The sequence below is a fragment of the Miniopterus natalensis genome, chromosome 10, assembly GCF_054644295.1.
Source record: "Miniopterus natalensis isolate mMinNat1 chromosome 10, mMinNat1.hap1, whole genome shotgun sequence".
Lineage (NCBI taxonomy): Eukaryota > Metazoa > Chordata > Mammalia > Chiroptera > Miniopteridae > Miniopterus > Miniopterus natalensis.
Window position 1 is genome coordinate 72,555,713 of NC_142090.1, and position 12,266 is coordinate 72,567,978.

Sequence of the window (12,266 nt, forward strand, 5' to 3'; positions counted from 1 at the left end):
AGAGAAAATTAAATGATGTTTCCAAGCATTTATTCATTCATTCTCCCGTTTTTGAGCCTGTTCCATGCCAGTCACAAGTTTGAGCCTGGCAGAGAGAAACATGAAATGTGCTCCCTGTTCTGGAAGTTCTCACAGATTTGTTGAAAGATGCAGATACTTAAACAAATAGTTATATAAGTAATTTTATCCCTAGAAGTTCTATTAATAATTACATCAGATAATGAATAAGCCAGAATAAGAATCATTCCTCAAAACTTGGTTTTCTACTGCTCAGTTTTGGCTATAGAATTTGTTAATTTATTCAACACTCTTACCCCAAATCGATTGCCTTGTTCCAGTAGAACTTCCTGCAGTGATGGAAAAGTTCTAAATGTGTGCTGTCTAGTAGGGTAACTGCTGGCCACATGCGGTCACTGAGCACCTGAAATGTGCCTACTGTGGCTGAGGAACTGAATTTTAAATTTAATTTAATTTAAAAAGCCACGTGTGGCTAGTAGCTACCATGTTGCATAACACAGTTCCAGAGTCTAGTCCTATGTCCATTGGGCCAGATTTATCAAATTGAGTGAAGGTCAATCCCTTGAGACTAAAATCAAGTAACACACCAGTGGGAGTGGCCAACGGGGCATTAATGGGTCAACTGCCTGCCCATCGGGACTCACTCGACCATAAATGTCCGGAAGAAAATGAGCCCATTGCTCAGATGGGGCAGAGAAGGTGGAATGTGCAGCCATAGCACAAGGCTAAGCAACTAAAACGGAAGCCCCAGGCAAGAGCAAACCAAAGGGTAAGTGTGGGGCATGGTGGCACAGAGCTGGCAAGTGTCAAAAAGCAGAATTAAAGCAGGTTCAAACTCAGGTCAAATTTCTAAAAGCCTGAGATACAGCATGTGCTTCGTAATGACATTCCAGTCCGCAGCCGTCCACATCTATGAGGGTGGCCCCATAAGACTGTAACAGAGCTAGAAAACGCCCATTGCTAGCGATGCCGTAGGCGCCGCAAGGTCCCGGGACGACGCAGTGCTCGCGGGCTTGTGGCGATGCCGGTGTCGACAAACCCCCGCCCTGCCGGCCTACGCAAGTGCAGCGCACACAATGACCGTGGCAGGCTGCGCCCCTAGGCTTGCGTCAGGGGGCTCTGTGATGTCTGCGCAACAACAAAATTGCCTAAAGGCGCATCTCTCAGAACGTATCCCCATCGAGAAGGTGAAACATGACTGTATTAGAGAAATCGATCGAATGCGATCCAAAATCCATTCATTGACAACCCTCCTTCCACCAACAAATGTTTTTCTGAACGCTTCCTATGTGCTCAGCACCAAGAGGGGGTTATTAAGAAACCGATAGTATCTATAAGGCATCAATCTCTGCCTCAAAAAAAGATTTTGCTTAAGAGACTCAATATGCACATGAAACAGTAAAAAACAAAAAAAAACAAACAACTATCCAGGACAGCACTCGGTGAAGTACTAAGCTGCATTTACCTTGGCTGGAGCTCACCTGTAAAGGGTAGGAGGCTGAGAGGCGGGAGGGGAGGGGAGGGCGTGCCCCGGAGGTCTTGGTGGGGAGCAGGAGTGTGGCTGTGGCTCTGTGCAACTAGCAGGGCTCAGCTCAAGTTAGCAGGCAGCCCGGGCCTGCCACGGCCTGGCCTCCGCCTCCCTCCAGCGGCGCCTTTCATCAGGCCCACCCTGCCGCTGCTTTTGCCAAAGTGTCCCGCAGCTCCCAGTGCGCAGGCCACCTCTGCGCGGAGCCACTGTACGCGGGACAGCCTGGTGGGCCTGCGGGGAGCGGACGCCCGGCGCCGGAGTCTCAGGCCTCCGCTCACACCCCAGCCTCACTAGGTCCTGGGTGGGGGGCCTCAGGCAAGTGCCTTAACCTCTCTGAGCCTTGGTTTCCTCATACATAAAATCAGAGTAATATTACCCATCCTAAGGACTTTTGTGATACCTGAGATGAATAAAAGGCTTACACAGAGCTCTTAATTTTTAAACGCTTTTCATGCTTTGCCTGACAATCTCCAAACTATCTTTTAAGGTTCTGCTCGGGTGCTCCCTGTCCTGACCTCCCTTGCTGCGGGGTGTCTGCCCCAAAGGCTTGCCTGCTTACTTCACACACAGCCAGAGAGATAATACAGCCCGCCTCACCCGGGGCAGTGCCAGTTTAGGCCTGGCATCCCGTGAAGTTTTTGTAGCATTTGTCCCAGGCGGTTTATTTTTCTATAAAATACTGTTAGTGGAGATTGCATTAGAATTAGCTGGGGTGAGTTTGGTAGCTGTCCTTTGTCCTTGGAGCTGCCACCATGGTCTGGTCTGCAAATATGGGATGTATGGTTCTCACTTTAACACCATGCTTGAATGTGAAAGAGGGCCCGCAATGACCTCTCCCTCTTCTTCAGCTTTTCCAGAACAGCCAGTAACTGGCATCTCCCTTTCGAGATCAGCATGCAGGGCACTTGCTGCTGATTGTGTGTGTGTGTGTGTGTGTGTGTGTGTGTGTGTGTGTGTGTGTGTGTCCTTCTGGTCTTAGAAGGTGATGGGAGATATATTCGGCACCACTGTTCCTGCTGGCCATTTGGTGCACCAGCCAGGTGTGTCTTGGCCAGTGCAGTGGCCTGAAAGATGCACAAAGTCACCAGACCTCCAGTTAGTGTAGTCTGGAAAATAAGGGAAATTGTAGTTTGTGTCAAGTGTGTGATGAATAATCTGAACACTCTCGCCTTGGAAGTTTTTCATTGATAATATGGCATAAAATTACAACTATTTATTTTACCATATGACAACACTTTTTAATTTGGCAATAAATGTTTTCAGCAGCAATCGAACCAAAAAAATGGATGTTAAATGAAAAACTAAGTACTGAATTTCCAGTGTATCAAGAAAGCTGATAAATGTGTAACTTGTACAAATTCTTCGATGACATTTTCCATCCACCATCAGATCGTGGGGACATCACTGACCAAATAAAAACCAGACACAAATGTGCTGAAGTTCCAGTGTCTACTTCAAAAACCAGACCTATTTTAAGAGGGCTGTGCTCCTAAATGACAATTTCACATGTACAACTGCAAAAGGGACGCATGTTTACGTATCACCCTGTGAAGCATGACTTTTCATTTAGATCAAAGAACTGTTCTTCTCAATTTGTTTTGCCTGTTTTTATGCTAAATCTATACATACAGAAAGTGAACTAATAGTTATGTGTGTATTGGTGACATTAGCAAAAGAAGAGAGGCTGACCAGCTGCATGAAGCCCTTTTTACGTAAGTCCTCGGACACTTCGAATAGAAAATTGTTTCATTCCAATGATGGTGGAATTTTCCCCCCAAACAATTCATGAAATTGAAGTAAAACTGTTGGAGATTTAGTCTCAGGTAAAACATCTGGCATTGTTGGGAATACTGTCATAAATTCAGTTCAAAAGTTCAGCACTGAAGATAAGGTGCATTTTTGCAGTAATAACAGGAGTAAATTTGGAGGGATGCTTAGGTTCATGGAAAATAATGTTCTTACCAAACTAAGAAAGCTGTGGAGCAGAATGTACTAGGAAACTATGGCAGAACACATAATTCATGAAGGTATCCAAACAGCTGTGATATTCCACCAAAGGAAACAGAAACTGTCATTGTCAGAAATTACAAGCGTTTCTATATATAAACAAAGTAAAGTACAAAACTCTTGTGGCAGAGCTTATATTAAGAATCCAATCACCCCTCTCAAAACATACTGACCACATACATCAATAACAACAATAACAATAACAACAAAAGCCTCAGCAGAGCTGCACCCATTTTCTTCCTTTCCCCAGTGCCCACCAGCAATCCAATTTCTAAAATCTTTGAGCATTCAAATAACTACTGTGTAAGTCAACCTATGTGTCCTGAAGTAATTCTTTAAATGTCGGTTATATTTTGATGAAAATCAATTGGAATATTTTAATAAATTATTCAATAAAGGGAGCACAATAAAAATTCAGGTGGTGAAGCTTTTTAGGAATTGTAACGATCTAAAATAGGCTTACACTGTGACACATCGAAATTGTCTCTTCCCAAGCAGAGAGGAAGTGAAGAAATTAAACTGCAGGAGCTCAGAGGTGTGCAATACCTTGACTCGTGGGAAGGAGCTTTTGATGAAGCTCCTGTTTTTAATTGGATCAATTTATATTCTGCACTGAAATGGAATGTAATTGAAAAGACCTGCAATTCAACAACACCCAACCTTTGTGAAACATTAGAAAGAATCATAAATAGCGAGAAATTATTTGACAATTCAGCCTTTGTAAAAATATTTGTTGACCAAAGATGCAAAAGGCATACTCTGTAAAGTTATCTGGGCTGACATATTAACACAATCCAATTCAAAAGCATTAGAATTGAGAATATCTTCCATTTAGCTGCATTTGCTCTGAGCTTACTAAATAATTCAGCACCTCTAGAGAGAGTGTTTTCTCAATTAAAAATATTTTAGTCCACAGAGAAGGGTCAATTTCAAGTTTATGAATCATTAAATGCAACTGTAAGTGATACGGCATTCAATTGTGTTTTAAAAATAAAAAATAAAAAGACATTGAAATAAATGCATTCTTCAAAAATGCCAGCGACTTACTGCAATACAGTTAGTACTGAGAAACTGATTAAAGTATGCCAATATGTATTTATGTACAAGTTGTACAATATTACTGTATTTTGCTTATATTTTCTTAATTTTATATAAGTAATTTATATACTTACTTTACTTATTATATACTTAAATTACTTATTTATATAAAATTACTTATTACATGAAGTAATTGTAATTGTCATTCCTTTGTACATGCACAAAGTTATTTGTTATTTTTAAAAAATAATTTTATTTTTTATGAGTTTGAGCCAAATGGATGTTACGTGGAAAGTAAGATCTCAAAGTACTTCCTATATTCATTTTTTTTTTAACCCTCGCCTGAGGATATTTTTTCAGTGACTTTTAGAGAGAGCGGAAGGGAGGTAGGAGGGGGAGAGAGAAGGAGAGAGAGAGAGAAACACCGACGTGAGGGGGACATATTGATTGGCTGCCTCCCGCACACACCCCAACAGGGGCAGGCATGGGCCCTGCAACCGACGTACATGCCCTTGACCAGGAACCGAACCCGAGACCCTTCAGTCCACGGGCCAGTGCTCTAACCACTGAGCCAAGCCGGTCAGGGCTCCTACGTTTATTTTTTAAAGAGAACTATTTATACTTCTGCACTATGCTGAAACTCATGCTACTCAATAAATAATTTCAAGAACTATTCGTTATTCTAGCCCCCATCTCAAAGGTATCGCAGGTCGGAGAAGTTCTAAGTTCACCCCAGTCCTAGGTTACACCAGCCTTTGTCCTGACCACGCGTCATTCAGAAAGAACTTCCTAGAGAGCCAGGATTTGAAGCTGCTGACTCAGTATCCCTTTAATTACCTTACCTCGTGCCAGGCACTGTTTAACTATTTTAAGCCTTGCTAACCTCTGAGGTGGGCCTTCTAATTACCCCCACTGACAGATGAGAACACTGAGGTGGGAGAGGTTAGGTCATTTGACTATGATCCCGCATCCTAGGCCTTGATTAGCTGGGATCTGAGACCAGCAGTCAGGCTGCGGAGCCCAGGCCGCTAACTACAACCCCGTGCGGCCCTCTCCCAGTGCCTGTGGAGTGAGCGAAAGCGGAATGAGCGAGTGAATGAACGCGTGAACCAGCGAATGAGCAGGGGAAAGCAATGGCAGGCACTGTAACCGTGATGGGTAGAAAGGTCACAGTGCGAGGAAGTGCCTAACGCACAGCTTCCCATTCACAGCCCGGCTGGAAGGTTTGGAGTTAGCACCGGCACCGTGCAAGGGAAAGCGACTTAAGTCACCGGGATTGTTTACTCAGCACATCCACAGCCAGGATGCAGGGCGTCCAGAAAACAAACGTGCTCTTCCAGCTGCTGATAACAGAGGCCTCGGTTCGGGTGTTTATGGAGATCCTGATAACCAGACACCCTTTGAGGAAACCAAGGATGTTGTGGGGCCTGTTCTGCCAGGGCCTGGGTTTCTGGCGCCCCCCCTGGAGGCAGCTGGGAGGGAAGTCCTGAAGGGCTGTGCCTCAAAGGTCAGGGGGTGGAGGGGTGGGTGGCAGGTGTCTGCGCTGGGGAGGAATGCTGGATGCTTATCCGCAGCACCTGCCAGCGCCTGCTGGCGCTCTTGTCCCGGCTGGAATTTTAGGAAAGAAAATTGTCAAGGACAGGAACACATTTCAGTGAGGTTTGGGCTTGTTGAGTTTGGGCCATTTGAAAATTGATCGGACAGAGAGAGAATGTGGCAACGCTGAGAGGGCCACGGTGTCCTGACTCACCTGGCCTCCCGGTGGGGACAACTCAGGTGTTGTTGGAAAGAAGGAAGGTGTGGACACTCAGGTGCCCCCAAGTGGAAGGACCATGGGTGAAGACATGGCTGGACGAAGGAAAAGCAACAACCATTGTCACACCCAGATAAACTCCACCTCCTGCCCCTGAGAGCCCGAGGAGGTGCGGAGCCCAGAGGTCAGATGCAGCTTCTAGAAGGAACCTGCAGTTGGCTGTCTGGCTCCAGCTGCTTCCGAGCTCCCCCGGGGAAGCTGGCGGGCTCAGGAAGCCGGCTCGCACCACCCTTCCTTTTAAGAGGGTCGGATCTGCACAGGGGTCTTCCTCGCCCAGTCCTGCTTATTTGTTTTTAATTTCTCACAGGTGTTTCCCCCAATAAATCTGCACTGTAATTCTATTCCAGTGTCTGCTCTCTGCAGGACCGGGGCTGACACACTCCCCAAATGTTCTGCTCATCTCCAGGAATCTAGGGCCCGGCGTGAATGCTTTACGGATTCATTTATTCAATTAATTATTCATTTACTCAGTCCCTTTAATAGGTATGAGTTGAGTGCCCACCAAATGCCAGGAGCTCTGCTGGATCTGGGGATATAACGGTAAACAAGGGAGACGCAGTGACAATCTTATCTGGGCCGCTTGGGGCATGGAAGGCTGAGCAGCTCGGGGAGGAAAAGCTCTCTCTGGTTGTGGCGGGAAACTTAGAGCAGGATTTCCTACCTGATGAAAAACACACACAGTGACCATCCCACCCACCAGCCTGAAAAGACCTTCAGTTCCACCCAACATAACCTGTGCGCTTCCACAATGGACACACTCGGTTTGTCCTAGGCCTCGGTTTCCTCTGCCGTCAGGGAGAGCGCGGCTTGCGCCTCCCTCTCTGGGTTATCACGAGGATGAAGGGAGATATTGCCTGGAAAGTGCTTAGCACAGGGCAAGGCAACTCGAACGGGCCTGATAACAGTTGGTTATTGTTATTTTTGAGTGTTCGGCTGTAGCCATTGTTAACTTCAGTTACCTCTCCCTATGTATCATTCAACCCTCACCTACTTCCTCATAAAAATAACAAATAAAATGGAAACTCAAATATAAATTCCCTTCCACTTTCAGGAAGTTTTCTGAAATGAAACCCACCAGGAGTATTCCAGGGACATGGGCTGTCCCTGTAGACACTGATCAAGCTCACTGAGCCCCGATTCGGCGGCCGGGGGCTGTGCTTCACCCACTCACAGCGACCCCGGGAGAAACCAGGGCCTCCGAGGGAACAGTAGGAGGATTGTGCCTCTTCCCGGAGCCCCACCTGCGGGCTGGGTAACAGGCCTGATCTCGGGCCTGCTGCCAGGTGGGAAGCGAAACCCTTTCCGGACCTCTCGCTGTTTGTTGGTTTTCCCCGGAGATCTAATGATCTTCCTTAGAAACTGGTAGCGGATGAGCTGTGCTCTCTGCAGAGTGGGCCCTGATGAGACATTTCCTGGGCTCCCTGGGACTCCTCCCCGTGAGTACAGACACTGGGGCCCCTCCCCCTAAGATGAGAGCGGGACGCCCCCCACACCCGCCCAGGTGTGCATGTCCTGTCACCTGAGCGAAGCCCGGGCTGGCCACAGGTAGGAGAAAGCCACGCGGGGAGCTGTGTTACCTCCGTCTGCTTTTGCAGCCCGAGGCCTAAATGAGGCCCTGAAAGAAAAAAGGGCCATTGTTCCTGCTGGCAGGCTGGGCTGAGGATCTGGTGACCCGGTGGCAGTGTGAGGGCCTCTGGGCAGGGCTGGGGTGGGGTGGGCATCAGGGGCGGAGGACCTGGCCTTCCCGCTTTCATCCCAAGCAGGGTGACTGCCGCCAGGTCTGCGATGGCGGCACAGGCCTCCCCGTGTGTCTCCTCTGGGGCGAAGAGCTGATGTTGGAGCCTGGAAGAACAAAGGGAAACCTTTTCCCATGACCTTCATTCGCCCCCATTAGAAATTCCTTTGTGTCTGTCACGTAAGATAAGGGGACTAATTTCTGCAGCTCTTCAGGGAGGACAGCTGGGCCATCTCCCTCTCAGCCTCGCACGCTTTCCCTCGCTGTCCCATAGCTGGTGGCGCTGGGATCCGCAGGCGGTCCTGTGAGAACTGGGCAGGAACCAGCCGGCAGGGCGCCTACAAATTCTCCTTTTGGCATCTGGCTTTTCTCAGGGGCCACGGCTGAGGGGCAGGGCCCCGGGAAGCAGGGCACATCCGTCCCTGGGCCTGGCTTCCACCTCCTCAGCCTGCCTGTGGCACCTTCTGGGGACATTTTCAGCCCAAGGAAGCCAGGCAATGACGCAGCTCCCCGGGGAGCCTCGTCACAGGTGCCCTTTTCCTCCGATGTTACCTGTGTGGGGCGTCCCAAGGAGCCACCCCCAGTCAGGCCTCTTTCCTCCTGATAAGATGGAGCCTTAACAATTGTTTTTAAAAAAATAAAATTAGTAAAAATATTTCCTTTTTTTGGCTTTATTTATAGAGCATGGACTAAGAGATCCCTTATGGGCATTTTAAATAACCAAAAGCAAGTCACAGCAGCAGCTAGCGGTCAGTTGTCAGTGAAGTTCTGCTTGTATGGTTGTCATTCAGAATGAGTCAGGATTTACAAGCCAGGCTGAATATGAGCTGAGGGAGCTTAAAATCCACTGGACGGCGGTTCTCAGACCTCAGTGGACTGAAGAATCGCCTGAACACTTCTTTAAAAGACGGATCCCTGGTGTCCACCCCCTACGGGTCTGGGCCCGGGCCCAAGAATCTGCCCTGGAGTCCCTGAGTAACTCTGACCTTTATATCTGGTGGAGACAGCACTTGGAGGAGCAACACCTTAAGGTAACAGTTCACAACAGGAGGGCCCACCAGCACCAGCAGCACCACCAGGAAATTGGCTAGAAATGCATATTATCAGGCCAACTCCAGACGTAAGAGCCCGCAGTGCTGAGGGCAGGGCCCAGCGATCTGCTTTAACAAACCCTCAGGGGATTTGAAGGTTGAGAAACTCGGCCCTAAGAGATTCCTTACATGCCAGGAGCACAAACCCCAGAACAGAGGGGGTTCTAGGGTGCAGCCCGGACTGAGAACCACTGCTCTGGGTCCATGGGGATGAACTGTAAATACTAATCTGACCTCCAGAGCCCCAGTTTTCTGAGCACTCACCTTTTTTCGACGGGGTTAGAGACAAGGACATGAAGGGGAGAGAATGTGGGCTGTGTTTCAGAGAGACAGGGACTCAAGTCCTGGTCCCACATGTAACCTCCCTGAACCTCAGTGTTTTCACCTGCGAAATGGAAGGAACATGACCTGCCCTGCAGTGGTGCCCTGAGGAGTGATGAGATGATTCCTGGGAAGGAGCTTAGCTGCTGTCCGACGCATTGTAGGAACCTGATTTTCCTCTGTGTCTCCTGCAGTTGTTATTTCCCTTAGTTAATTGGGGTCTGGAATGAGATCCTTAATCTTTATAGAAATATAACCTGAGGGTTTATTCTGCAGAGATCACCAAGAAGCTCATTTTAAAATTCATCTCTCGGTGGTGTAAATGTGGGAAGAGCTCAGTGAGCAATCCTGATTTTAAAGGCCGGGGTGTGAGTGCAGAAGGCCCTCTAATGCTGCTTAACCTGGTGGACTCCACAACCATAGCTGCTTCCTTTTATTTGTGTGTTGCAGTGATGGGCAGAACCTCACGATGTTATTATCTGGTACTTTGCACAAGCATTTCCCTTTCTCAGTTGATCTCCACTGCTCATAAAACGCCAGCTGAACCACCACCAGCTTGGTGACAGGGATCTGTCGTCAACTGGTGTAAAGAAATCACTGTGTGTGTGTGTGTGTGTGTGTGTGTGTGTGTGTGCGCGCGCATGTCCTGGTCAGCTTGTAATCCAGTTGGCTGGAACCTCAGCCGGTTCTGTACGTTTACAAGACAGCGGACTCGTGACCGCTCTGGTGTGAAGCTACGCTGCCTGTGTTTTATATTTCAGATAACACAGGAGGGTTTTATTGACCCTAAATAAACACTTGACTAAATAAACAGTAGACTCTGAAGATGAAATGCCTGCAAGCGTGCCTGCCCCCAGGCGATGACTGAGGCACAGGCCACGTCCTTTAAAGTTGATACTGACCACATCTGTGGGAGCAAAGGGGGAACCCAGGCGTGTGCCCTGATTAAATGCTCCACATGCTTGCATCACGCTGGAAGGTCCCTACGAGGTCAAGCCCTGTGGCAGGCAGTGTGCAGCCCTCGATGACCTCCTAACTTAATTTATGGTAGAGTAACTGGTAGCCCTTAGGGCAGGGAGAGGTAGATATGCCCAAAGGTCATTGCCAACTAGTACTGTAGCTTTAGCTTCAACAAACATTGACTGAGGACCTGCTAAGCATATTTAAATGTACAATCTCATCTAAAGCTCACAGTTATCACTACACACTTTTTACTGATGAGGAAGCTGAGGTACAGAGACATGCAGGCATTTATAAACGACATGCAACCAGTTACTACGAAACCAGTAGGTCTACACGGGTCTTCTGTCTCTAAGACAGTGTTTTTTACTAGGCCACAGTGTTCCCTCTGAAAGGTAAAATGAATATTCCAACTGCCACTGATTAGGAATTTCTAAATCCGTTTTACAGAGGACAATATAGAAGCTGCCTCTCCCAAGGCTACGTCACACACAAGGCATTGAGGAGATACATTATCATAAGCCATTCATTCCGCCGCAGGTCATTCTAAATAAAGACAAAGGAGAAACGGGCTGACCTGTCTCCTGACCTGGGCCCCAATATCAAGGGCAGGCTGTTTCTGCCATTTTCCATATGCTGGGAAATAGGCAGAGAAATAAGGAACGTTCTCATGTATCCCAGAAGGGATTTCTTGCTTTCAGTTGCAGAGTCACTTACTCATTCACTTAGTCATCCAGTCAGACTTCATTCATTCATGGATCTTATAAGTGAGGCAACTTTGTTTACCAACTTTGTTTACCCTGATACAATTTTGGAAAACTACATATCCTCTCAAACTTTTTAAGGATGAAATCAAGTTTCGCTTCCTGCATATAAATAGTTGCAAAGAGTGTAATTCTGACATGCAGTCAATAGCGACAATTTGAAACAAAAATTTTGTTGCTTGCTTTCACATGTATCCAAAGGAATGTGGATACCACAGTAATTTTATATTTATCACCACCCCAAATTTAAAAATACACAAATGACCTTTTAATGGTAAGAATATTTAGTGTTTCCTTTCTTCCTTGAATTCATATTTCCATTCCATTTCCCAAATTTTACCCTGTTGTAAAATCTTGAAAATCTCTTTAATTACCTTAGCATAATTATATGTAACAACAGTATACTATAAATCAAAATAATTTTTTCATTTCCTGCAATGTTAAGCTTTTAGATATTGAAAGTTTTTGTCTGGATTGAGTTATTGTTAAAATTATTAGAACAAAATTAATCAAAACAACATAAGTGTATTACAACTTCAGACAATGCACCACAAAATCAGGGAGAAATGAGAGGTATGCTTTTCTCTCTGAAAGTAGAGGGTGAGCTGGGAAAGGAGAACAGAACCTTTCCCATGGGATCTCCCCTGCAGGTATGTTCTCAGGCTGATCTTATTAGGAGAGAGTACAAGTGGAAGTCTGGGATCTGAAAATTAATTCCCTGAAATATAGCCAATCTAACATACCCCAGCTGGAAGGCTGCTTCCCTAGAAGCCAAAGCACGGAGGCTCAGAGGGGCACTCGACACTCATGCAAACAGCCACGAAAAGAGTCAGATGGCCTGTGTTATATCTGTTAGGGAAATGTCGAGAGACAAGCCCCGTTAGTAATTTGAACAGGGGAAATCTCCTGTAAAGCACTGTTAACCAGGCAAAAGATTAACTCCTAACAGGGATACAAGAGAACTGTAAGGTGTCATAGAGGCAGAAGCTCA